Source organism: Symphalangus syndactylus, chromosome 16 (assembly GCF_028878055.3).
Source record: "Symphalangus syndactylus isolate Jambi chromosome 16, NHGRI_mSymSyn1-v2.1_pri, whole genome shotgun sequence".
Taxonomy (NCBI): domain Eukaryota; kingdom Metazoa; phylum Chordata; class Mammalia; order Primates; family Hylobatidae; genus Symphalangus; species Symphalangus syndactylus.
The window spans coordinates 14058983-14086538 of record NC_072438.2 but is presented as its reverse complement, the minus strand read 5'-3'; the positions used below and the strand labels follow the sequence as shown (position 1 = coordinate 14086538).

General features: G+C 46.6%; 1 protein-coding gene and 1 pseudogene across 5 annotated transcripts in view; one reads left to right on the top strand and one right to left on the bottom strand.

Annotated features, from left to right (window-relative positions):
* AFAP1 (actin filament associated protein 1) overlaps positions 1 to 26918 on the bottom strand; it is a 194089-nt gene extending 167171 nt beyond the window's left edge. For 2 of the 5 annotated variants that reach the window (XM_055245880.2, XM_055245881.2), the window contains exon 1: positions 26696 to 26835. The gene's annotated coding sequence lies outside the window, so the exon portion shown is untranslated. Of the gene's footprint in view, positions 1 to 5416; positions 5546 to 26695 lie in introns of those variants that run through there. The other 3 variants (XM_055245882.2, XM_063619719.1, XM_063619718.1) reach the window with 3 other exon arrangements.
* On the top strand, positions 26197 to 27165 carry LOC129464600 (collagen alpha-1(I) chain-like; annotated as a pseudogene).
* Positions 27166 to 27556: the final 391 nt, after the last annotated feature.

The window sequence follows — 27556 nt, the reverse complement described above, 5'->3', positions numbered from 1 at the left end:
TGATAGTTCTTTATATATTATAGATATGAGTCCTTTATCAGACATGTGGTTTGCAATTAGTTTCTCCCCGTCTGTAGCTCCTCTTTTCATCTTTATTTTGCATTTTACATTTTAGTCCATGGTCCATTTTGAGTTCATTTTTATATGAGGTATGAGGTTTAGATCAGAGTTCAGGTTTTTTTTCTATGAATAATCAGGCAGCCAGCAATTTTTTTGAGACAAGGTCTCACTCTGTCACCCAGGCTGGAATGCAATGACAAGATCATAGCTCACTGCAGCCTCGACTCTTGGGCTCAAGTTATCCTCCTGCCTCAGCCTCCTGGAGTAGCTGGGACCACAGGCAGGTGCCCCCATGCCCAGTTAATTTTTTTAGTTTTTGTAGAGACAGGGTCTTGTGCCATGTTACCCAGGCTGGTCTGGAACTCCTAGGCTCAAGTCATCATCCCACTTACATGGGGCCAGGCACAGTGGCGCATGCCTGTAATCACAGCACTTTGGGAGGATGAAGCAGGAGTATCACTTGAACCCAGGAATTCCAGACCAGCCTGAGCAACATAGGGAGGCCCTGTCTCTGCAAAAAACTTTAAACATTAGCTGAGCATGGTGTTGCACACCTGTGGTCCCAGCTACTTGGGAGGCTGAGGTGGGAGGATCTCTTGAGCCTATGAGGCTGAGGCTGCAGTGAGCCATGATCACACCACTACACTCCAGCCTGGGAGACAGTGAGACCCTGTCTCCAAAAAAAAAAAAAAAAAAAAAATGCTAGCGCATCACCCATATTAAAGATGGGTATTGTCTTTGTGAAACTTTAATTACAATTACATAATGGACATGTAAAATGTCCAGCTTGAAAGTTTGAAAAATATATAACTCTAAGTATTCTTACCTTAAAATTCTGATTCCTACCTAAGATACCGCATACCGTTTACATGAGTATCACAATGCTCGGACAACAACTAAAAATGTATAAGGGGAAGAAAATGAGCATGTATGCTTATTAATTAAGGAATATTTCCCACTTATTACACAAAAAAGTCATCATTGCAAACCCCTGTGACTGTATCTAAAGCAAGTCTAAAGTTTTACTTCTCTGTATTATAAAATGCAAGGCTAAAATTCAAATACTACACATTTCCTGAAGCCAAGGGTAGTTTAGTTAAAATAAATGCCTAGGGTCTATACCAAAAATATGAAAAAGCTAGCTACTTCATAGCCATTCCAATCGAAGTTCAGCTTTTTCTTTTTTTGACACATAATTGTATACTGTGCATATGGGGTACATACAGTGATGTTATAATACATGTAATGTACATGATCAGAGTAATTAGCATATCCACCATCTCAAACATTGATCATTTCTTTGTGTTGGTAACGTTCAATACTCTTCCTCCAATTATCTGGAACTATATATTCTTTTTTTTTTTTTTTTTTTTTGAGACAAAGTCTCGCTCTGTCACCCAGGCTGGAGTGCAGTGGCGTGATCTCGGCTCACTGCAACCTCTGCTTCCCAGGTTCAAGCGATTCTCCTGCCTCAGCTTCCCTGGTAGCTGGGGTTACAGGCACCCACCACCACGCCCAGCTAATTTTTGTATTTTTAGTAGAGATGGGGTTTCGCCATGTTGGCCAGGCTGGTCTTGAACTCCTGACCTCAGGTGATCCACCCACCTCGGCCTCCCACAGTGCTGGGATTACAGGCATGAGCCACCACGCCCAGCCTGAAACTATATATTCTTGTTATCCACACAAGAGAACATGTGGTGTTTAATTTTCTGTCCCTGGCTTATTTCACATAATGTCCTCCAGTTCCACCCACGTTGCTGAGAATAACAGGACTTCATTCTGTGTTATGGCTGAATAGTACTCCGCTGTGTATAAAGACCACATTTTCTCTATCCATCATCTGCTGTTGGACACCGAGGCTGATTCCGTATCTCGGCTATGGTGAACAGTGCTGCAGGAAACACAGAGGTGCAGATGCTCCTCCGACACTGATTTCCTTTTCTTTGGAAATCTACACAGTGGGGCTGCTGGATCACACTGTAGTTTTATTTGTAGTTTTCTGAGGAATCTCCATACTGTTTTCCATAGCGGCTGCACTAGCTTACTCTTAATTCTTTTTCTTTTTTCTCTTTGAGACAGAGTCTCACTGTTGCCCAGGCTGAAGTACAGTGGCGCGATCTCAGCTCACTCACTGTAGCCTCTGCCTCCCAGGTTCCAGTGATTCTCATGCCTCGGCCTCCCCAGTAGCTGGGATTACGGGCGCCCGCCACCACACCCGGCAAATTTTTGTATTTTTTAGTAGAGATGCGGTTTTACCACGTTGGCCAGGCTGGTCTTGAACTCCTGACCTCAAGTGATCTGCCCACTTCAGCCTCCCAAAAGTGCTGGGATTACAGGCGTGATCCACTGCACCCAGCTAATTTTTGTATTTTTAGTAGAGACGGGGTTCCACCATGTTGGCCAGGCTGGTTTCAAACTCCTGACATCAGGTGATCTACCCGCCTCGGCCTCCTGAAGTGCCGGGATGTCAGTGTGTGCCCCGCGCTCAGCCAGCTGCTCTAGTTTACATTCCCCCCTGCGGTGTGTAAGAGTTCCCTTTTCTCCATATCCTCGCCAGCACTTGTTATTTTTTTGTCTTTTTGATAATACTCATCCTAACAGGTGAGATGATACCTCACTGTGGTTTTGATTTGCATTTCTCTGATTATAAGTGATACTGAGCATTTTTTTTCACGTATTTTTTGGCCATTTGTATGTCTTCTTTCAAGAAATGTCTGTTCGGTTGGGTGTGGTGACACAAACCTGTAAGCCCAGCTACTCGGAACGCTAAGGCAGGAGGACTGCTTGAGCCTAGACCAGCCTAGGTGACATAGCAAAACCCTGTCTAAAAAAAAAAAAATGAAGAAGAAGAAGAAGGAAAAAGAAGTATCTGTGTCTGTTCAGCTTTTTGACCTCCAAAAGTTAAGAGCCCATTTTGGAATCAGACAACCTGCCTGATTCAGAGACAATCTGTGTTTGGTTCTACTCTGCTACTTCCTATGTGACTTTGGGAAGGTCCCATAACCACTTTGAGCTCAACTTCCTCAACATTAACCAGGAAGAAGTACCACCTGCCTCTGCTGGTTAAGGCTGAGGACTGAAAGGAGAACCTCCACAAAGCCACTTGACAAAGCCGCCCTGCGGCAAGCCCCTCAATGGAGAGTAGCTGGTATGATCATTTGAAGCTAAGTACAACTTTCCTTTCTTTTTCACTTTCCCAGGCTCACTCTACATACAATTACCAAGGAATAGCGGATAAAGAAAACCAAAATAATTACTTAATTTTTAATACGAATTTTTTTATAAGTGGGGGTGGTGGAAAAATAGGAGGGAGAGGAGGGGAAAGAAAAGCAGCCGGTCACAAGTTCTAGTCCAGGGCTCATCCCTGGCCTCCTCACTCAGGTGATCACCAGTCCCCACCTGCTGGGGAGAGGCACTTCCTCGGCTGGCTTCACCCACCTGGAAGGCACTGCCGTAGGTGTTCAGAAACCAGGAGCACCTTGAAATGGGCAATGTGCTTTGGGTAGGAGACCTGCAATTTCCCCAAAGAAACCACGGCACAAAAGTGACCCACATAGGAGGTACCAACTGCTGTAAATACTTGGTGGCAAAAACTGATGTCACGCCTTCTGTACAGGAGACACATACCCAAATAAAACTTGCCAAAATAGCAGAGAAAACAATACAGCAGACATCCAGTGCCATTCTGTTACAGAAATATTTATATCCCAAAGACCTCTCTGGAACACCGTCTTTATTTCCAAGTTTCATGGAGGATGTCTGATTGCACTCACTTGTGTCTCAAAAAGCTTCCAGCCCCTGCTCTAAACCCTGTGGCTCCTCAGCAAAACCCAAAAACAAGTATCAATTTTCCTTCCAAATGGGAAATTTCCTGACCTAGCGAAACCAGCATCAAATCCACTTACTATGAGATAGCTGATTATAGGCGAAGCCCTCTAGTCCCAGGATGACTCCCCTCCCCCTCCTGCAGGAGTGGGAAGGGTGGGCACAGCACTGGCCTTCCAGACCACACCTCCAGGCAGCTTGAAACCATGGCTGCTCAGGTGAACCACGATAAAAATCAAAACCAAGTATCTCTGAGAAGTGTACATGTCAAGAACCAGACCTCGGACCAGATTCAGCAGAAAGGGATGTTACAAGGTTTGTCCAGAGACCTCCTCTCCATGCCCCCTCTCCCTGGGACCTCCCTCCTTGCACTAGGGGCCCAGGGCCAGTGCACTGCTCCCTTTACCTCTAGCCCAGTGCCATTTTCAGGAGCAGCTCCCGGGCTGTACCAGACACTGAATGTATTCACTGAATGCACTATTTCTTGAAATGATCGTAAATCACCTGATTATAACAACAATTGTTTTAAAAGTGTTCTCTCTCTCTCTCTCGGGAATCGTGCCGTGAGTTTGAGCAAGCAGCTTTGCTTCTCTCTACTGCAATTCTATCATTTGCAAAATGTTAACAATTACTGTGTTCACCCATAGCATTGTTGTAAAAAGCCTTAAGACCCACTTCATGTAGCCCGCCTGGCGCACAGACCCTGTCACATGGTAAATGCCCACTGAAGGTGAGTTATCTTTAGCTATTATTACCTAGCACTCCAGCGAACAAAAGGAGTCAATCAGGTCTCACTGTATCATCATGAAAGGATGTCCATGTAGACTGCTGAGTGGGAGTAGGGGGACTCAATGTTTATCAGTACTATTTTGTTCTTTACAAAGTGTACATATGTATTTGTAGGTACACTGAAAAGATCTGGAAGGAAATACACTCAGTGTTAACAGTGATTACCCCAAAGACACATTCATCCAAACATACAAAAGAAAAACACTCACTTTCTTTCTGTCTTCCATATCATTTGAACTATTTTCAATGAGCATCTATTGCTTCTGTAAAGTTTTTGAAAGGAATTTATTGCAATTTTTCTGGAGAAACAAGCAGATGCATGAAGAAGGTGGAAACAAGGTAAAATGGAACGAGCCTCAGAATCCAGGCCAGGCAGAGCATGCACACGAACCACCCACCTCTCACTACAACTCAACACCAGCTCTCTCTTCTCTTGGTCCAATGGCCCAAAACTTAGAGATAAAATGTCTGTTGTGATCACATCAATCACACCAAGGAGTTTGGAACCACCCTTCCAAATGCCTCTGGTTCTGTGTACCTGCCCGGGGCTATTAGCTTTCCTCCTGTGTCTTTCACTGGACTGCAATCCCCTAGAGGTGGAAACACAGCCTGACACTTAGCCTTCATCCCCACAACACTCAGCACCGCACAGAGACCAGGGCAGTGATGCCCACTCCGACTGTCATTCTACTTACAAAGCAAAGGACCAGGGGACAGATGGGACTTGTCTTTGGTAACTCACCAGCTGTTGCTTGAACCAGAACAAAGCCAGGTCTTCTGATGCCCAGAAAAGAACTAGTGCACGGCCCCCTAGAAACGTGGTGGAAATGTTTTGCTTGCTGTGAAAAGGTGCACTACTGGAGAAGATGGGTGCAACTTCTCATGGAGCCACTCGGCCCAGATCACTAGGAAACAGGGCTGCCAGATGAGACACTCGGCCCAGGTCACCAGCAAACAGGGCTGCGGATGAGATACTCAGCCCAGCCCCCGGAAAAGGAATCTGGCTGAGCAGTGGAGGGAAATTCACACAGATTACCCCAGCTCAAGGACGGCGACAACATCAACAAAACAAAAAATACCTGACTGGAAAGCCGAAGCCTGGCTAGCAAATTCGAAACAGAGCCACAATCCTAGCAGCACGCATCACTGCAACACACAGCTTCAGTCAGTGTGTGTGCACTTCAGGTAGAAACGTAGAATGTCCGTGTTTTTGGAACAAGGGGGCTATTTTTGTGTGTGTTGTGATGTGCTGTTTTGTATCGCTGAATGGAACCTGTGTTTTCATTAATCAGGTCCCACACAAACGTTTAGTAGAATCTAAAAAATGACATTTCTGAGCCGACTGAGTTCTTATCAGAACATACGAATATCCAGCCTTAAGAACGATAAACAAGCCATGTGAGAAAGAGCTTTGGGATTTTCTGTTTCACTGAATGAAATCTGGGGATTTTTTGTTTTGTTAAGTTCTGGGGTACACGTGCAGGATGTGCAGGTTATATAGGTAAATGTGTGCCATGGTGGTTTGCTGCACCTATCAACCCATCCCCTAGGTATTGAGGCCAGCCAGCAAGCATTAGCTGTTTTTCCTAACACTCTCCCTCCCCTCACCCCACGCCCAACAGGCCCCAGAGTGTGATGTTCCCCTCCCTGTGTCCATGTGTTCTCATTGTTCAGCTCCGTAAGTAAGAACACGTGGTGTTTGGTTTTCTGTTCCTGCCTTAGTTTGCTGAGGATAAAGGCTTCCAGCTCCATCCACGTCCCTGCAAAGGACATGATCTTGTTCCTTTTGATGGCTGCATAGTATTCCATGGTGTATATGTACCACATTTTCTTTATCTAGTCTATCATTGATGGGCATTTGGGTTGATTCCCTGTCTTTGCTACTGTGAACAGTGCTGCAATGAACATATGCATGCATGTATCTTTGTAACATAATGACTTATATTCCTTTGAGTATATACCCGGTAATGGGATTGCCGAGTCAAATGGTATTTTTGGTTCTAGATCTTTGAGGAATCACCACACTGTCTTCTACAATGGTTAAACTAATTTACATTCCCACCAACAGTATTTGGATTTGGCTATTTTGAATTGAATGGTGTTAATTCCTAGATCATAAATATATTTATATAGACACACAATTCACATTCAACCCATATACTCTATTTGGAAAGTTTAACAATATCCAAATTATTATGTGCAAACTTTTTGGATAAAATTTGTAACTTCTAATGCAAAGGTCCATATTTGGCGTCATCTTCCTCTGGTGATGACTAAAACTAGTGGCCTTATGGGCAGTTTTTAATGCTATAACTATAAGAAATGAAAGAAGGAAAGATAATTATCTTTCCTGCTAAACTACACTTGCTTCCCCAAACAATCTTCAAAGTTATACGGAAAATATAATTAACTAAACACAAAAGACATTCACAAGGTCAAAGGGTTCCTAACAAAGCTACCAACCTTTCTCTTACCAAAGAAACTGCAATCCCTAAAAGACAAATACCCTGGACTTCTCCCTTAGAATCTCTATTTTGAAAGGTGTGAAAAGTCGAAAGACAATTTAGATACGTTTGAGACTAAAAAACAGAAATGTATATTGTTTCATAATCTACACTGTGTTTACAGGTCTGTCCTAGACTCTCAAGAAAAAAATTCCCTAAATCTGAAAAATATCTTCTACAGAAAAGGTTTATAGTCTAGGAGAGGGACTACATAGTACATAATTACAGTATTACCTTGTCAAAAGCTAAATATATACAATATATATATATTTTTTGTAGGTATACCTATATATCCATAAATATATATATACACATATATACGTTTGCCTCCAAAGAAAATGCATTTTGAAATTAGAAGACTAAATTCAGGTCATGAGTGAACCACACATCCTATGAGACCAGGGAGATCACCTATCTAATCTCTCTCAGCTTCAGTTTCCTACCCTATAAAATGAGAGCAAAACTTTTTTTTTTTTTTTTTTTGAGATGGAGTCTTGCTCTGTTGCCCAGGCTAGAGTGCAGTGGTGCACTCTCAGCTCACTGCAGCCTCTGCCTCCTGGGTTCTAGCGATTCTCCTGCCTCAGCCTCCTGGGTAGCTGGGATTACAGGCACCCACTACCACGCCTGGCTGATTTTTTTTATTTTTAGCAGAGACAGGGGTTTCACCACGTTGGCCAGGCTGGTCTCAAACTCCTGACCTCAGGTGATCCACCTGTCTCGGTTTCTCAAAGCGTTGGGATTACAGGCATGAGCCACCACACCTGGCCACTTTTTTTTTTTAACCTATCTGTAAGATTGACAAAACATCTGAGAAGAAACTGTTGGCAAGGAAACAGAAATAGGTACCCTTACACATTGACAGTGAGATAATGGTATGATCCTAAAGGAAGGGAATCCAGCAATAACCATCAATATTTAAAAGCGCAGAACCTTGGATCCTACAATTCCATTTCTAGCAATGCATCCTATGCACATATTCATGCAAATATGCAAGAATGACATACAACTCAGCATTGATTAATCCAAACAGTTAGGAACAACTTAAATACTTACCAATGGGGAACTGGTGGAGAACAGTGTTTATCTTACGCCAACATCTGTGTTTTTAAAAAGAAGACACATAGGCTGGGCATGGTGGCTCACGCCTGTAATCCCAGCACTTTGGGAAGCTGAGGCAGGTGGATCACGAGGCCAAGAGATCAAGACCATCCTGGCCAACATGGTGAAACCCCGTCTCCACTAAAAATACAAAAATTATCTGGGCATGGTGGTGCACGCCTGTGGTCCCAGCTACTCGGGAGGCTGAGGCAGCAGAATCGCTTGAACCCAGGAGGCGGAGGTTGCAGTGAGCCAAGAACACGCCAGCCTGGCGACAGAGTGAGACTCCGTCTTGGGAAAAAAAAGAAAAAAAACTGGCAACAGTGGTCACAGGGCAGTGATGGGAGTAGGACTTCCTTTCACTCTCCAGGACTTTTTGAATGTTGCTCCATCGCTCATATTACATATTCAAAATATACGACTACAGTAAATATTTTCAATATAACTATGAAAAAATGGGGAAATAATAATACCTAACACACAGGACTGCTGTGTAATTAAAGGACAAAAAACATTAAGTACTATCAGAGTTCAAAGGAAGAAAACTTAATTCTAGCTTGGATGTCAGAGCAGGGATCACGTAAAGGAAGTGAGTATTTCAAGTCTTGAAGGATGGAGAAGATTTAAGGAGGCAGAAGTGAGGAGACGATGTCCCAGATGGAGATAAAGAACGTAGGCGAAGAAGATGAAGAGACGAGAAAGTATAAATTCTAAGCGCAGCTCTCAGGCTGGGCTTCAGAACAGGGCTTAGGCGACAAGCTGGAATGCAAGGTTGATGACGGGAATGGAAACACTGAAACCCAAACTTGCATATCACGCCCAGATCATGAGCCTTGAATGCCAAGACAGGGAACCTGTCCTTGATCTTAACAATGAAAAATCAACGGGCCAGGTGCGGCAGCTCACGCCTGTAATCCCAGCGCTTTGAGAGGCTGAGGCAAGAGGACTGCTTAAGCCAGGAGTTTGAAACCACTCTGGACAACACAGCAAGACCCTGTCCTTACAAAAAAATTTAAAAATTAGCTAGGCATGGTGGCACACCTGTAGTCCCAGCTACTCAGGAGCTACTCAGGAGGCTGGGGCGGGAGGATCACTTGAGCCCAGGAATTTAGGGTTACAGTGAGCTGTGATGGCACTCCTGCATTCCAGCCTGAGCAACAGAGCAAGGGCATGTCTCAAAAATAAAATAAAATGAAAAAAAATCACTAAGAGTTTGTACAGACATAAAGCATAAAATCATACCATGTATGATTTAATCCAGATATATAAGGTAAATTAGAGAGGGAAAAGAGAAATTAGGAAGCTATTATAAGAAGACAAGACTCAACTAAGACATGAGCAAAGGGCCTGGGCTCACAGCGCTATCTTTATACAAAGGAATGGACTACATTTATTTTCATGGCATCACCAACTTAAATACAGGCTACAGTATTCTGGAACCATCTCTGTATCAGTCAGCTCAGATGGCCATAATACCATAGGCAAATACCATAAAAAATACCATAGGCTGTGTGGTTTAAACATTAGTTTATTTCTCACAGCTCTGGAGGCTGGAAGTCCAAGATCAAGGTGTCGGCCAACTCAGTTCCAGGACAAGGACCTCTTCCCGGCTTGCAGACAACCACCTTTCTTCTTGTTTCCTCACACCAGGGCAGTAGGGGCTCTCTGCTTTCTCCTCTTCTTTTTTTTTTTTTGAGACAGAGTCTCGCTCTGTCACCAGGCTGGAGTGCAGTGGCATGATCTCGGCTCACTGCAACCTCCAACTCCCTGGTTCAAGCAATTCTCCTGCCTCAGCCTCCCGAGTAGCTGGGATTACAGGCACACGCCACCACGCCCAACTAATTTTTGTATTTTTAGTAGAAACAGGGTTTCAGGATGGTCTCAATCTCTTGACCTTGTGATCTGCCCACCTCAGCCTCCCAAAGTGCTGGGATTACTGGTGTGAGCCACCGCACCCAGCCTGGTTTCTCTTCTTCTAAGGGCACTAATCCTGTCAGACCAGGGCCCACGCTCATGACCACATCTAACCCTAATCGCCTCCCAAAGGTCCCATCCCCTAATACCATCACACTGGGGGTGAGGGCTCTAGTGCAAGAATCTGGGGGAGACATAAACATTCAGTTTATAACAATGTCTTTTCAATCCTGTTGAAACAAACAACCAAATGAGTAGGAGAAAAGGTACCTTATATGCAAACAAGTCAGTACTTCTTATATTTCTACTAACACATTAAGGTCAATTTAAAATGTCTGATAGCAGGAGTCAGAAGCAGAGATAAATGAGTTAGTTGTGCTGCATTTTAGGCCCACATTTAGCTGTCTTTCAATGACACTGTGGCAGAAAGAACGCTGCTTTCTATTCCTGGTTTTGCCACCAAAAAAGCTGGAACGTTTCCCTGTAGTTCCGTTTAGCTTTAAAATCACTGGGCTGACCTAGCAGACCTCCAAGGTCCCTTCCATTCACAAATTCCACAAATAACTTCCTACCAACAAAGGTTAAACAAATAAACTACACTGATGAAGTGGAAAAGCTAACACTAACAAACAATGAGATGCACAAAAGACAAGATGTATAGGGAACTGGATCAACCACAAACGTGGACGATGAGCCAGCGGTGGATCAAAACAGATTCCCTAATGATGGAGAGACAGGCAATGGCGCCTAGGTAGTATTGCTGAAGATTTCCTATTTTAAATCTTCAAGATAAATGGCCCAGTTGTTTCTATTCATTCTCATTAAATGTGAACATGAAAACTTCCAGGGCACATAGACATCCAAAAAATTCCCAGTGCATCCAATTTGTCATTTGATATTTTTACTGACAAGAAAAATGAGGGACTGAATATACAAACAGACCATGCCTGACCATGTGTATAAAGACAGAACTCAGACCACAACCTGCAGCTGCCGGCCCAGGAAACCAACCTCCTATCTACAGTAAACAGCCAGGAGGCCAGCCAGCCTAGCACATCAGACAGGAAGCCAGACTGTTCTCTCTCGACAACCCAGAAAGCTAAATGACAACTCTGTCCCACGCGGCCAGGACTTGACTCAGAACTAACAGCCACCCTAATTTTGGCCCCTGTTTCCCAGCTAGGATCATTCAGAGAAAGCCAAGTACGCCCCTAACCAATCACATAGGACACGGCGCTTCTGCAGAGCCACCTCCAGCCCCCACAACAGCCTCCACCGAGAGCCGTTCTTTTCCATCCTGAAGCTTCCCCACTCCTCATCTGCCACTCACTTGCATGTGAGTCTCTGTCACATGCAAGTGACGACACCGACTCCCTTGCCACAGCAGCTCTGAGAAAGTCAACTCTGCCTGTCCTCATATGGGCGGCCTTCCTTCACTTCCCCCAAAGAATAAGTCTTAAATGAGGGGCTTCTCTCTATATGGCCAAGCTATAGAATTCAGAAGCCCAGCGTGGCAGATTCCAAGCCTGGAGAGACCACACACCCCTCAGGTCCTCTTTCCACAAAACAGGGCTTCCTTGAGTTCTTCAGTTACTCCCCACCAACCAGGGAAGGAGCCACATGTTATGGAAAGATCAAGGGCCTTGAAGTCAAACTTCTGAGTTCATCAAGTACTTCATCTTTCCACTTAAGAAATTACGTGGCCTTGGCTGGGCATAGTGGCTCACGCCTGTAATCCCAGCACTTTAGGAGGCCGAGTCAGGCGGATCACCTGAGGCTGGGAGTTCAAGACCAGCCTAACCTACATGGAAAAACCCCGTCCCTACTAAAAGTACAAAATTAGCCAGGCGTGGTGGCGCATATCTGTAATCCCAGCTACTCGAGAGGCTGAGGCAGGAGAATCGCTTGAACCTGGGAAGCAGAGGTTGTGGTGGGCCAAGATCGCACCATTGCACTCCAGCCTGGGCAATAAGAGTGAAACTCTTGTCTCAAAAAAAAAAAAAAAAGAAAGAAAGAAAGAAATGATGTGACCTTGAACAATTTTCTTAACTTCTCTAAGCCTCTATCTTCATCTTTAATAAAATAATTTTATCTCCAAGATGGCATTAAATGGAATCCCACATGTAAAATAGCTGACAAATATTAGCTGCCCAACAGCCGTGAGTTCCTACTGCCGCCCCACTTTACCCCGAGGGAGAAGCGCAAGATGTCCAGAAAAAGCCTGTTGATCCCTACACCTTAGCATTCTGTGTTCACACAAGGCGCAGTGGTATCCAAACTTACCGGGGTCACCCAAATACAAGATATGTTTTGATTTTTCAACTTAGGCACACATGGCTTCTAATGCTCACAATATATGATCCATAATTAAAAGGAGATTCTCCTACACTACCCCACGGTTCTACTTTAGCAGACTTACATGTGCCATATTATCTAACTCTCTTAAGCCCTCTTCAGTATCAAAAACAAAACTTTAATCTGTAATGCAGTTATCAGCAGTAAAAGTGGAAAAGGTACCCATGAGTCAAAATGAACCTCTGCCCTGCCCCACCCCAACCTACAAAAAGCTGTTCAAGAGTATTTGGGCTGGTTATGAGAATGCTGTTTGTATTCCCAGGGACGGACAAATGCCTACCCTGGTTAGAAGATGCACTGCTCAGCCTCCAGGGTAGAAAGTTCCCCACACCCTCTACCCAAGGAGGAGAGAAGCAAACGGGGTGGCCAGGCTCCAGGACGTGGACTATTTAGAGTGTGGTTTCTGCAGTCCAGGTCACTGCCATGGGTGAAGCTCTTCCTTCCTCCTTTTCCACCCAAGTGGCCAAGGTCCTATGGCTGCTATAGGGCCTCTTCCCTAGGATGAGTCAGCCCAGCCATTCCCCTTCCCCCCCCCCCTTTTTTTTTTTTTTTGAGATGGAGTCTCGCTGTGTTGCCCAAGCTGGAGTGCAGTGGTGCACTCTTAGCTCACTGCAACCTCTGCCTCCCAGTTCAAGTGATTCTTCCGCCTCAGCCTCCCAAGTACCTGGGATTACAGGCACCCACCACCATGCCCAGCTAATTTTTGTATTTTTAGTACAGAAGGGGTTTCAACTTGTTGGCCAGGCTGGTCTCGAACTCCCGACCTCAGGTGATCCACCTGCCTCTGCCTCCCAAAGTGCTGGTATTACAGGCATAAGCCACTGTGCCCGGCCAAGTCAGCCCAGCCATCCTGACCTTTTGCTCTGGCAAAATTACTCCCTTCCATGTCTACCTTCCAAGTAGCTAAATCAGAGATGTGGCCTCGGCGCAGGCTTGAAGAATCCGTTTTTGGTCCTCAAGAGGTCCTATCAGGGTTTGGGACAATTCCAAGACTTGTGTTCTTAAAGGGGAAAGAAACCTCACATACACGGCTCTAGCAGAGCTCAGGTGAGCCCGTATCAGACACAAGGCTTGGGAGGCAGCCCTAAGGTGTGGGTGTGCCATCTATGATAACAGCGAAGAGCTCCGAAGCCAGCTGTCTGGGTTCAAACCTCAATTCCAACAGCACTGGCTGTGTGTGATGTTGGACAACGTCCCCAGCCCCTCTGTGGTTCAGTTTCGTCGCTGTAAAAGGATCACAATAATAGAGCTGCTCTAAAAATTAAGTGAATTAGTGCATATAAGGCATTCAGAACAATGCCTGGCACATGGAGGAGTTCAACAGACATGTATTGAACACAGTAACTTAGCAATTAGTAAATATACTCACACAGGCCAGGCGTGGTGGCTCACGCCTGTAATTCCAAAACTTTGGGAGGCCGAGGCAGGAGGATCACTTGAGCCCAGGAGTTTGAGACCAGCGTGGGCAACACAGCAATATTCCATCTCTAAATATTGGTTTGTGTAACATGTATGTATATATACACTCATATATTCCCAGTGTATTTATAATATACAAAATAGGTGGAATACAGACTTAACTATGCAGAATGGTTACTTCTAGAGAAGGGGGAATACAAATTTCAGCTTTTTACCCCACATACATATTCTTGTATCATCTGAAATATTTAAGCCAATGTGTATGTATAAATATGCCCCAAAACACATAGCAGAACAATACAGTTTTGGCTCAAAAATCTTCAAATCATGATGGAATTGCTCTGTGAAAGTAAAGTCATAGAGGTGAAAAGCCTCCCTCCAGCCTAAATGCTCTTTCATATGATCTATATTATACAAACCAACGCAGATACCCCAATCCTTTCCTGTCATGATAAGAATTTTCAGTCCCTTTACAAACTAGATGATAGAGTTACTAGGCAAGAACGTGGATCCAGTTCTGCTTCAAAGCCCAATGTTCCTCACGTAGTAGCAATGCGTTCTTCAACCGGTGCCTTTGGCTAAATGTAAACTGCCCCACCTCCACTCCAGCACAGCGACCTGAGCTCTCTATTTTACACAACTCAATGAGGCCTGGGAGAAAGCAGGTGCAAATTTCACCTACTCAACAACAAAAAATCCTGCCTGATTCCTCCACTGAGCTAGTTCTCAAGTCATCTTTTTCTAAGCCCTTTCATTCAGCTCTACCACACGTACCCAGGCTGGGTAAAATACTTTACCAGGTTTTTTGTTGTTGTTTTTTTTGTTTTGTTTTTGTTTTTTTTTTGAGACAGAGTCTCTCTCTGTCGCCCAGGCTGGAGTGCAGTGACACCATCTCGGCTCACTGCAACCTCAGCCTACCGGGTTCAAGCGATTCTCCTGCTTCAGACTCCCAAGTAGCTGGGACTACAGCCACGCGCCACCACACCCAGCTAATTTTTGTATTTTTAGTAAAGATGGAGTTTCACCATATTGGCCAGGCTGGTCTCAAACTCCTGACCTCGTGATTTGCCCACCTCGGCTTCCCAAAGTGCTGGGATTACAGGCGTGAGCCACCGTGCCTGGGCTACTTTACCAGTTTTATTCCTGAATTAAACCTGTTATTACTATCAATAATGCCAATCAGTGCCATTTCATTCACCGTATGCCACACACATGCAAAGCACTTCATACTCGTTCCACCTGTCTGCCCTCCTGCAATGGCCACAGTGTTTCCCATCTTACATGAGGGGCACAGAGAAAGACAATGACTTCTCCAAGGTTCTGTAATTCACAATCAGTGGCAGAGCCGGCATGCCCAGCCAGGTCTGGCCAAGGCCTGTGTTTCAGCCACAGCACCTGGTTGCTGCCCCTAAGGCTCAAAGGGCAAGTAACAGATCACTCCGATCGCAGAGGCTTCAGAAATGCCTTCCACCGTGGTACAAAGGATGGTTTGCTCTCAGGAGAGGAGGCAGGGGTGGGAATCAGCACACAGTTCTGCTAGATTTCTCATGCAGGGCACAGACCAAGTATTTTGTGCCTTGCTTTGCAGGTGAAATGTCTCCTGCCTCCTGTACAACAGCTTTCTTTGTCCTCTCCACATAGAAGTACAACTGAGTTCCTCGGGAGCAGGCAGTGATCACTGCCCTGTGCCACACCTGACTGATGTCCAAACAGGTGGACACACAGGCTCTTCTTTTATGGCCCAGGCTGCCCCCATCTGCTAAGCATCAAAAACTACACACAGAATTTGCAGAACATTAATGACATAGAGGTGACTGCTTTTTCTCTGTTGAAAACTTACTGCACTGTCCTAAAAAACAAAGAGAATTCAGGAAAAGCTGAACATTTGGGGCTGGCTGGCTATAATCTTCAGCTGCTGAAAAAGCCTCAGCTGCTCGGTTCCACTGTGGAAATCCAACTCCTCCCTCAAAGTCCAACTCAATACACCTCCTCTGCGGTGCCTGCCCCCTTCCTCTCTTTCAGAAGCACGTGCTCCCTCTGCAGTCCCACGGCATTCTATCTGCACCTCTGGAGCCACACTGTCCCAGCCTACAGTCAGCTCAGTGCATAGCTGCCTCTCCCTGTGCGTACCTGCAGGCCCCACCTGGGCTGGAATGCTGCTGCCTTCTTCTCCACACAGAGGCACTCAGGAACACTGAATGAGGGAGGGAGTGGATGAGGAAGATCAGCCAAGGGCTACAGGGAGTGGCCTGCAGCTCACAGCAGGAACAGCCCCTACCCTGCCAATCCGGAGGTGCTAGCTCTGTTCTCAGCAGGGCCGCTAAAAGCTCCATTATAATAGCTCCAGGCCACAACAGTCAACTTGGTATCAGGACCTAGAGACACCAAAAATCCTAACAAATAAAGAGGCCATGTATGCAGCATGCTGGTTAAATGCACAGGCTTCGGAGACAGAGCTTGAATTCTTATTATGTGACCTTGGGCAAGTTACTCAATGCATCAATCTCATTTTGTCACCGGCAAAATGAGGACATTATCTGCCACACGGTGTTGCTGAAAAAGTAAGAGAGGTGACACGCAAAGTGCTTGGCACTTACTCTTACTGGTTTATTACAAAGAATAAAACACAGGAACAGCCAAATGCAAGAGACGCACAGGGCACACCACAGGGCAGGGAGGTCGGGGCTCCCATGCCCTTCCTGGGAGTGCCACCTCCCCAGCACCAAATGAGTTCACCAAACCAGAAGCTCTCCAAACCCAATATTTAGAGGGTTTTATGGAGTTTTCATAACATAGACATGATTAAGTCACTGGCCACCAGTGACTAGCTCAATCTCCAGCCCGTCTCGTCTCCCCTCCCCAGAGGTAGGGGTGGGGCTGGTATGTCCAACTCTTTAATCATGCCTCGGTCTTTCTGGCAACCAGCCCTAATCCTGAATCTGTCTAGGGGCCCAAAGCCACCTGTCATCTCATTATCATACAAAAGACACTCCTATCACTCCAGAGATTCCAAAAGTCTTACAAGCTCTTGTGTCAGGAATTGAAACCTAAGACCAAATATTAGAACCAATGATGTTCCTATCAGGAAATTACAAGGGTTTTAGAAGCTCTGGGCCAAAAACCAGGATGAATACTAAATATATACACTATTGTACTATGTATCCCACTATCACAATAATTTTTTTTGAGACAGAGTCTACCTCTGTTGCCCAGGCTGGAGTGCAGTGGTGCGATCTCAGCTCACTGCAACCTCCACCTCCCAGGTTCAAGCAATTCTTGTGCCTCACCCTCTTGAGTAGCTGGGACTACAGGTGTGTGACACTACAACCAACTAATTTTTGTATTTTTTAGTAGAGACGGGGTTTCACTGTGTTGGCCAGGCTGGCCTTCAACTCCTGGCCTCGAGTGATCTGCCCGCCTCAGCCTCCCAAAAATCTGGGATAAGTCATGAGCTACCGTGCCTGGCCTCACTATCACAATAATTATACTGAGAGGATGGGGGAGAAAAACGTGGGCAACAGGAGGAGGGGGGAGGGTAGGGACCTGAATCCTTGTCTTCCACAGTAGGACATCTCCCTATCTTTCACACAATCTAGAAGAACGAGCTAAAACATAAAAGCAGTAACCTCCAAGGAACAGGGATCAGGGTGGGGAAGGGTAAGGTAGGGGATTGCTGGGTTTTGTTCTAAGCCTTGTTAATTTCCGACTCTTAGCACTGTATGCCTGTACACCTTTGCTAAAAGTATTTAATTTTTAAACAAAATCTGATACTTGACCAACAAGAATAGTATATTAAGTGATATGGTTTTTTGTTTTTGTTTTTAAGAGAGAGGGTCTTGCTCTGTTGCTCAGGCTGGAGTGCTGTGGTGCAATTCTAGCCTACTGCAGCCTCAAATTATCGGGATCAGGTGATCAACCTCCAGAGTAGCTAGAACCACAGGTGTGCACCACCACGCCCAGCATTTATTTTTTTGGTAGAGGTGGAGGTCTCGCTATGTTGCCTAGGATGGTCTTGAACTCCTGACCTCAGTGGATCCTACTGCCTCAGCCTCCCTAAGTGCTGGGATTACAGGTGTGAGCCACCACACCAGGCCCAAGTGGTGTGCTCTAAAATTTTTTGGAATCCAACCACTTTGAAAATGTATGGAGAGCTATAAATCGTCTCCCCATAAACACACATGGATGCACATACACAAAATTTTTGCACAGGATTTTGGGCAGTTCATAAATTTCTGAAAGCCAGGTTAAAAACCTTAGGATTATAGATTCTGGGTTTTTTTTCTTTTTTTTTTTTTTGAGACAGAGTCTCACTTTGTCGCCCAGGCCAGAGTGCAGTGGCACGATCTTGGCTCACTGCAAGCTCCACCTCCCAGGTTCACACCATTCTCCTGCCTCAGCCTCCTGAGCAGCTGGGACTACAGGCGCCCGCCACCATGCCCGGCTAATTTTTTGTATTTTTAGTAGAGATGGGGTTTCACCATAACCAGGATGGTCTCGATCTCCTGACCTCGTGATCCGCCCTCCTAGGCCTCCCAAAGTCTGGGATTACAGGCCTGAGCTACCATGCTCGGCCCTAGATTCTGGTTTCTTAAAGGAAATGTATTTCAAGTCAGAGCTTGTCATTTATTGCACAGGAAAAAAAAAAAACTTCATAAAAAAATCAAAAACATCCACATGATAATAAAATGAGGTCCTGCTTGGTTTTAAACTACTTGGTGACCACCATCAGTTGTTTTCTTGACCACGGGATGCACCTAATTCCTAACTATTAATAAAGGTACAAACATTGTTTATTGGGCTTTTTGCTTCAGCCTTGAAACAATCAGATACTCTAAAACTCAGGAATGTGCATCGCTGTTGCGTTGATTCAGCTGTTTCCATTCTAGAAATGGACCTAGAATCATGTACTTTTCACCCCATGAAGAGTCCTTTGTGTAAAACTTGAAAAGGCAAGGTCCCAAATTCCCCATATGGGTGTTTCTTCCAGTAGAGGAATTACTCTAATGACTTCTTAGCAAAACTTATGTAATCAGGGCAGGCCATCAAAATACTCCAAAACAAAGTTTAGCTCCATTTCTGATGGACCTGTGTCCACTGCTATAAACCTCACCAACAGCCTCACATCAAGTCAGAGGAACAGTTTTTCATTTAAGAAGGATCTTCACAGCAGTGGCTTACGCCTATAATCCCAGCATTTTGGGAGGCCAAGGCTGGTGGATCACAAGGTCAGGAGTTTGTTACCAGCCTGTCCAACACAGTGAAACCCTGTCTCTACTAAAAATACAAAAATTAGCCAGGCTTGGTGGCATGTGCCTGTAGTCCCAGCTACTCAGGAGGCTGAGGCAGGAGAACCCCTTGAACCCGGGAGGTGCAAGTTGTGGTGAGCCAAGATGGCGCTCACCAGCCTGGGCAACAGAGCGAGACTCCGTCTCAAAAAAAAAAAAAAAAAAAAAGGCGGGGGGGGGGATTTTCATGTTCCTGCCGATTTGCAAAAAAAAAAAAAAAAAAATTGGTATCTGTTAACCAGAGGCAACGAAAACCACCTCCTAGGCTGCTGTAGTAAGTGGATCGCTAACTGTGGTGGGAGATTCTAACCCCGGAGACCTGTGACTATATCACACGACATGGCAAAAGGGCTTTGCCACAGGCCTTAGGAAGAGCATGCCAGGCTATCCAGGGAGGTCCGATCTAATCCCATGAACCTTTAAGAGCACAGAACTGGCCGGGTGCGGTGGCTCACACCTGTAATCACAGCACTTTGGGAGGCCAAGGTGGGCAGATCACGAGGTCAAGAGATCGAGACCATCCTGGCCAAAATGGTGAAACCCCATCTCTACTAAAAATACAAAAATTAGTCGGGCATGGTGGCGAGCACCTGTAATCCCAGCTACTCAGGAGGCTGAGGCAGGAGAATCACTTGAACCCGGGAGGCGGAGGTTGCAGTGAGCTGAGATCACGCCACTGCACTCCAGCCTGGGCAACAGTGCAAGACTCCGTCTCAAAAAATATATATAAAAAAAGGGCACAGAACTTTCTCTGAGTGAAGAAGAGAAATGCACACAGGGGAATTGGAGGGCCTGACCAGGTCCCTGGCCTAGGTAGTCCTGAGCTGATGGGACCACATGCAAAGACCAGATAGAGGCCTCAGGAGCTGAGGGCAGCCCCCAACAGATGGCCAGCAAGGGGACACCTCAGTCCTGCAACCACAAGGAACTATATTTGGCCAAAAGCACTTGGAAACAATTCTCCAGTGAGGAATGCAGCCCAGCCCACATGGTGATTTTTGCCCAGTGACGCCCACGTCAGACTTCTACCCCACAGAACTGTAAGATGATACAATTTCAATTATTTTATGCCACTAAATTTGTGGAAATGTGTTAAAGCAGCAACAGAAATGAATATAGTGATTTACGTGGAAACCCCTAGCAGAGTGTCTGGCACGGTGTTGACATCTGACAAGCGTTTCCTGATTTCCTTACATCCAAAGGCAGGGCTGGCCACACTCCATCCAAAACAACAGATGATAGACTTGTTCTGACAAAACAGATACAGTGAATTATAAATGGCCCAGAACACCTACAAATTTTAGGTTTCAGGTAAGTGACTGCCTTTCCTTTCACTTAGAAACCTCCCAATGCTCGTCTTACTGACAAACTAAGTACCATACACACAGGAGACTAAACACCAGACTAACCCGGCTCCAGATGCCCCCGAGGGAGCCCAACCCAGCACTCACTCTGCTGCACTGAAATGATGTCCAGGTCGGTTTTTCCCACTGGACCAAGAACTCCAGCTCTCCACGTGTGAGTCATGAGTCCCACCTCTGCACCTCTGCTTCTAGAACGGTGCTCCTGCACTTCACAGGAAATCTGTATCCATGTTTGTCAACACTATATATGACAGTATAACTTAGTATCTGCACAGAAAACATAAATTCTTTGAGGACCAGGGCCGGGTTTCTTAGCATTTGTACTCCCACTGCCACTGTCTGGGACATCAGAGGCACTCGGTAGAAGTTGGTGAAGAGAAAGAAAAGGCAGAGGCGAGAGAGGAAAGCAGGCCCGACACCGCACACACAGCTTCTGAAGTGGCTGGAGGACAGGCAGGTGCAGAGAAACTTCCTGAGTGCTGGCTTGGGTTCACTGTGATGCTGCTGCTGGATTTCAAATGTCAAAATGTGATGCTTTGCTGACCTTGACCTCTGACTGCCCTTTAGCTTCCCTAACCTCAAGACAGAGCACTTAGAAACTGCAATGTCAGGAAATTATGCTTCATTAAAGCATGGGAATGTTATTTACGTGGACATTCATTACTTCATTTTTTACATGGGAATGTAAAGAATTGAAGAGACTGTTAAAGACTAAATCATGCACATTCAATAACTTTGTAAAATATTAATGATAACTGAAACACAAATTTGATGTTCCCCAAAAAAGCTAAAATATAAAACAATACTGGCCAATTAAAGATAGAAAACAACCCTAATGAAGCTCCCCAACAGACACATTAAGACTTCTCTGTACATTAAACATTCGGGATTTCAAAGGAAAACCCAGATTCATTCCATTCTTAATGGGGCGTTTTTTTTTTTAATCTCAAGTGATACAATATTTTATTTAAAATTTACAAAATTCCATTACATTCATGATTTCATTTGACCCTCCAAACAATCTCCTGAGTTAGGAAGAACAGGTATTACTAACAACTAACTCCATTTTATGGGAAAGGGAACTGAAGTTCAGAAAAGTACTTGGACTTAACAAAAGCTTTAATAGGGTCACATACTGAATTCAGGTCCCCTGCTCAAAAGAACTAGAGTAAGTTATCTTTTACGTATTACTCATACTTACATCCTGTCAATGTCCAAAAATGTTTTGAGGTAGCCTGAAATAATAGACACCTATACAATAAAAACAGTAAAATGAAAAACAGGCCAGGCACGGTGGCTCACGCCTGTAATCCCAGCACTTTGGGAGGCCGAGGCGGGCAGATCACGAGGTCAGGAGATCGAGACCATCCTGGCTAACACGGTGAAACCCCGTCTCCACTAAAAATACAAAAAATTAGCCGGGCGAGGTGGCGGGCACCTGTAGTCCCAGCTACGCGGGAGGCTGAGGCAGGAGAATGGCGTGAACCCCGGGGGGCGGAGCCTGCAGTGAGCCGAGATCGCACCACTGCACTCCAGCCTGGGTGAAAGAGCGAGACTCCGTCTCGGGAAAAAAAAAAAAAAAAAAAAAAAAATGAAAAACAGAGAAAAAAAAAACAGGAGGTGACATGGGAGAGAGAGGAAGGTAGACAGCAAAGACTGAGACTTACAAGAAAACTGCATCTCTGACCTTCCAGTTCCAGGCAGATAACACTAAAGGGAACAAGATGGTTTATAGACTCATAAGCTGACAAAAGAGAAGTTGCATCAATTCTTTCTATGAAACACTCCTAGCAGCCACAGCAAATCTCTAGGACACCACACCAATGGCATCAAAGCAAGAGTATACTTCAGTGATAGAGTGAATTAAGTTCCCTGTTTGGGACCCTGGCCAGGGCTAGAGAAAAGAACTCTGAAATGCAGAGCTCCTCTGTCTTCTCCATACCCATGCGTCCCCTCCCTTTCATTTAATCCACATCAAAATCAAGCCTGCTGTAAATGAAAAACACCTCGACACAGAAGCAGCATTAACTAGTTAAGTTTTATTAAAACATTAATAAAATCTAGAAAACCATAAAGAAAATCTGGTCGCGTTTTGAAGCCCTCTCCTAAGATCAGATTCCCCAAAAGAACAAAGTACATGGAGCATATAACAAAGAACTTTTCCTAAATTAAGATAAGAACGCAAGGCCAGGCGCGGTGGCTCACGCTTTTAATCCCAGCACTTTGGGAGGCCGAGGCGGGCAGATCATGAGGTCAGGAGATTGAGACCACGGTGAAACCCCGTCTCTACTAAAAATACAAAAAAATTAGCCGGGCGTGGTGGCGGGCACCTGTAGTCCCAGCTACTCGGAGAGGCTGAGGCAGGAGAAAGGCGTGAACCCGGGAGGCGGAGCTTGCAGTGAGCCGAGATTGCGCCACTGCACTCCAGCCTGGGAGACAGAGCGAGACTCCGTCTCAAAAAAAAAAAAAAAAAAAATTAAGATAAGAATGCAAATCAAAATACAGGCAAAATCCTACTGAGTGAAGCAAAAATTGTAATTCGGTAGCTCATGACCTGACCAAATGGCTATTTTTAATCCCTATAATCATCCAAATAACTAGGAATAGCAGAGAAAATTGTGTCTCCTTTCTACAGAGACACGTGGCTTTAAGAAACTCAGGCACATCAAATTCCCACCTTACCAAACAGATAAATTGGAAAGGAGCTTAATATTTTATTTTTAAATTATTTACCTTTTTATTTTTTACAGAAAGGGTTTCACTCCGTCACCCAGACTGGAGTGCAGTGGCATGATTATAGCTCACTGCAGCCTCTAATCTTGGGCTCAAGTGATCCTCCTACCTCAGTCTCCCAAAGTGCTGGCATTACAGGTGTAAACCACAGCACCTGGCCTTACTATTTTAAAGAATTAATTACCATATTCCTTAGAACTATAGCTCCTTTATAGGTCATTCAACATGTGATGCAATTTTTTACAAGTGGTAATTTTTTTTTTTTTTTTTTTTTTTTTTTTTTGAGATGGAGTCTCACTCTGTCACCCAGGCTGGAGTGCAGTGGTGCAATATCGGCTCACTGCAACCTCCGCCTCCCGGGTTCAAGTAATTCTCCTGCCTCAGCCTCCCGAGTAGCTGGGACAACAGGTATGCGCCACCACTCCTAGCTAACTTTTTGTATTTTTAGTGGAGATAGGGTTTCACTGTGTTAGCCAGGATGGTCTCCATCTTCTAACCTCGTGATCTGCCTGCCTCGGCCTCCCAAAGTGTTGGGATTACAGGCGTGAGCCACCACACCTGGCCACAAGTGGTAATTTTAAACTAGGCTTCAAACCATTACACAAAGCCAAGTACATCTACTCAAGGCACTCTCAAAATTCCATTTACTCCCATTTTACTCTCCAAAATAAAATGTTCGATTGAAACATACTTCACATGACACTTAAAAGATCAACAAAATGCTCCTGAAAAAAGATCTGAGCTCAACAACTCCATTAATGAGAAAAAAACGAACCAATTGGATATAGTGAAGATGCTGCACATAAAACACAGTTATGAAGAATATGAAAGATATTGCCAAAAAGTTGCTTAAGGTTTCATCATAGATACTTGTCCTTAACTCTGAGATAAAGTACATACACATGTAACTCAACTTGTTTAAAAGGAAAAAAAGGGGAAGAAGAAAAGGAACTTCCACTTTAGAATCCACATTTTCAAAGGCCTCCATTATTTATACCATTGCCGGTAAGAGAATTTTTCTCTACTATATTTGCTTGAAAGAATTAAAGGTGTAGGGCTGAAAAGATTCTTAGAAATTATGCAGTTTACGATCCTCAAAGGTGAGAAAAATGAAGCCCAGAAGAGAAGGCCTTCCAGGAAAATTCCAGAGCCGGACGCAGACCCAGTACATTGTTTTTGTTTTTATTTTGAGATGAAATCTTACTCTATCGCCCAGGCTGGAGTGTAGTGGAGTCATTTTGACTCACTGTAACCTCCGCCTCCTGGGTTCAAGCTATTCTCCTGCCTCAGCCTCCTGAGTAGCTGCGATTACAGGCACCCACCACCATGCCCGGCTAATTTTTGTATTTTTAGTAGAGACGGAGTTTCACCATGTTGGCCAGGCTGGTTTCGAACTCCTGACCTCAAATGATCCGCCTGCCTCGACCTCCCAAAGTCCTGGGATTACAGGCGTGAGCCATCGCGCCCGGCCGACCTGCTAAGTTTTAATCAAATACTCTGCACTATGCAACAAACATTAGGAAGTAATAGAAAAAAAATTAATCTAAAAACCCTCTGGAGAGTCAAAGAATTGCAGATTTAAAATAGCATGAATACTTGGATTCACGGTATTGAAAAAAGAGCTCGCATTTACCCGCATGTACAAACTGTGCCTGCCCACCTCTATCAGAGCATTTTTCAAGCTGTGCTACAGTTAACCATGTATTACCCAAAGCCAATCTGTCCTGGCAGATCATAAGCTCTTAAAGACCAGGACTTCAGGAGAACAAGCAAAGCTTCAGAGAGAAGTGAGCCACCTAAACAGAGTCCATAGCAATGGGTTGGCGGGAGCTGATGACTGGAGGTGCGGGGTAGAGTGGGGGTCTGGGGCAGCGGAGGGCAGAGAAAGCAAAAGGGCCTGCATGACACGCTAGAGGGCTAGGAGCCACAGCTGCGGTAATTAGCTCAGTTTTGTCTCGTACGCCCGTTACTCAAACACCATCTCTTGTTCAGAAAGAACTTCAGGTTGGGTATTTGGACTCCTTGAGCCTTCTGCTGTTTGTCTCCGGGATCTTTAACACTCTTAAAAGGGAAAAACTGTCCAGTTCGATTTTGCTTCCTGGGACATAACAGGTTTTTCAAAAGTTTGATGAAAGCATTCACTAAGGAGTGATTCCACTTTCTTTGGTGACCGAGAAATACAGCGTCTGAGGGGCGGCATCAGGTCTTCCCATTAAGCTGAGGTCGGAGTCTCCCCACCCACGGACCTCACCCTCGCTCTCCCCTCATCAATCTGACCTCTAACTGTAACTGCCTTGGCCTCATTCCGTGGGCGTGGATGCTCCTGCTTGAAACGCATTTTCCAGCCCGTCAAATTCTTGAGAGAGTTTCTTCCACTCTCCAGGCGCTGAGAGCTACAAAGTTCAATCTGGCTTTCCAGATTTTTTTTTTTTCTTCCCATTACTAACGGAAGAAATCAAAAAGCGCCGGGCAGAAGGGCCCTGCTCCCTCCAATCAGAGCCTAGCCCGGGGCCAGAGCAGGAAGCGTGGCGGTGGGACGCGCGGTGACAGCCCAGCGCCCCCCAGGACCCGCCGGCCAGGGCAGAGGACGGTGCGGCCACTGCGCGACAGCTCTGGGCCCGCGCCTCTCGCTTCCACCCGCCAGGCAACTGAGAGGATAAATCACGGGGCGCAGTGCGCCCCCACCAACCGCGCCCCCCGCGCACGGACCCCCATTACACGCGCGCCCCAAGCGGGGAGGACCCAGACGAGCCACGGGGCGGCGCAGAGCCCCACTCGCAGGGCGGCCGGGACCCACGCGCGCGGGTCCACGCAGCAACCTGTAGGTGACAAAACACTCAGGAAGCCGTCATGCGAGGCCGGGAAAGAGCCCCCACCCAGAGTCACGGACCCCCTCGTCCGAGGGTCCGCGCAGTCCCCTCGGTGAGTCGGGCTAAGCAGTCTCGCTACAGGTGAGGGAGGGGAGGGCGGCGGAGCCTCCCACTCTTGGTGAGCCGGACCCCGCCCCACGAGTGGGTCTTCGCAGGGCCCCCTCTGCTGCACACGGGGACCAGCCACGCCGCGGGAGGACCGGGCAGGAGCCAGCGCCCAGGTCCATGCAGTCCCCTCCGGGCAGACGCGGGGAGCCGGGGAGCAGTGGGGACCGGCCCCCACCCGCAGGACGACCGGGACCCCCTCGCGGGCCCACGCGGCGTCGCAGCCGGCGCGGAGCCCCCGGTGCCACCTGAGGGCGAGACAAAGCCCAGGCGCACGGACCCCGGACCCTGCGAAGCCCCGCTCGGAGCCGCCACGCCCGGGGCAGAGACCCCCGCCCGGTCCGGAGACCCTGCCGCCAGTCGCGCCGTCTCACCTCAGGCCGCCGCCTCGCAGCGCTCGCTCCTCGCAGCGGCTCCTGGGCCGACTGGAGCGCAGCTGAACAGCCGACAGAGCCGCGGCCGCCTCAACAATGGAGCCCCGGGGCGGGGCCGCCGCCGCCGCCTCAGCCCGTTTCTCCCGCTCGGGATCCGGCTCGGCTCGCGGAGCTGCAGCCGGCGCGGGGCTGCGGCCGGGACAGACACCGCGCAGGCGCACACAGCCCCGCCTGCCGCCCGCCGTCCCGCCCCCCGGCCAATGGGGAGCGAGCTGTGCGGAGTGGGCGGGGCCTGGGGAACAAAGGGAGGTTGGGCGGGGCGGCGCTCGAACTGGGCTTGCGGAGTCCCGCGGGAGGACCCGACCCAACAGCCGGCCGGATCTTCGCCTCCTAGAATATCCAGCTCAACGTCTAGTTGGAGTCGGCTCTGCAGGACGCGCTCATCTCAAACCCAGAGCTCAGGCTTTTAGGGCAGAGAGCGAGAGGCAGGCTTGCTTTACAGAAAGGGAAACTGAGGTCCAAGGAATAGGATTGCCTGCCGCCCGAAGTCAAGTAGTCCCATTCACTCGTTCATCTTGTAGTCATTCAGCAAACATTTGGAAGCACGTATGGTGGGCGTCAAGAATGAAATAGGGCCGGGTGCGGTGGCTCACGCTGTAATCCCAGCACTTTGGGAGGCCGAGGCAGGCGGATCACTTGAGGTCAGGAGTTCGAAACCAGCCTGGCCAACAAGATGAAACCCCGTCTCTACTAAAAATACAAAAACTTAGCCGATTGTGGTGGCGCGTACCTGTAGTCCCAGCTACTGGGGAGGCTGAGGCAGGAGAATCGCTTGAACCTGGGAGGTGGAGGTTGCAGTGA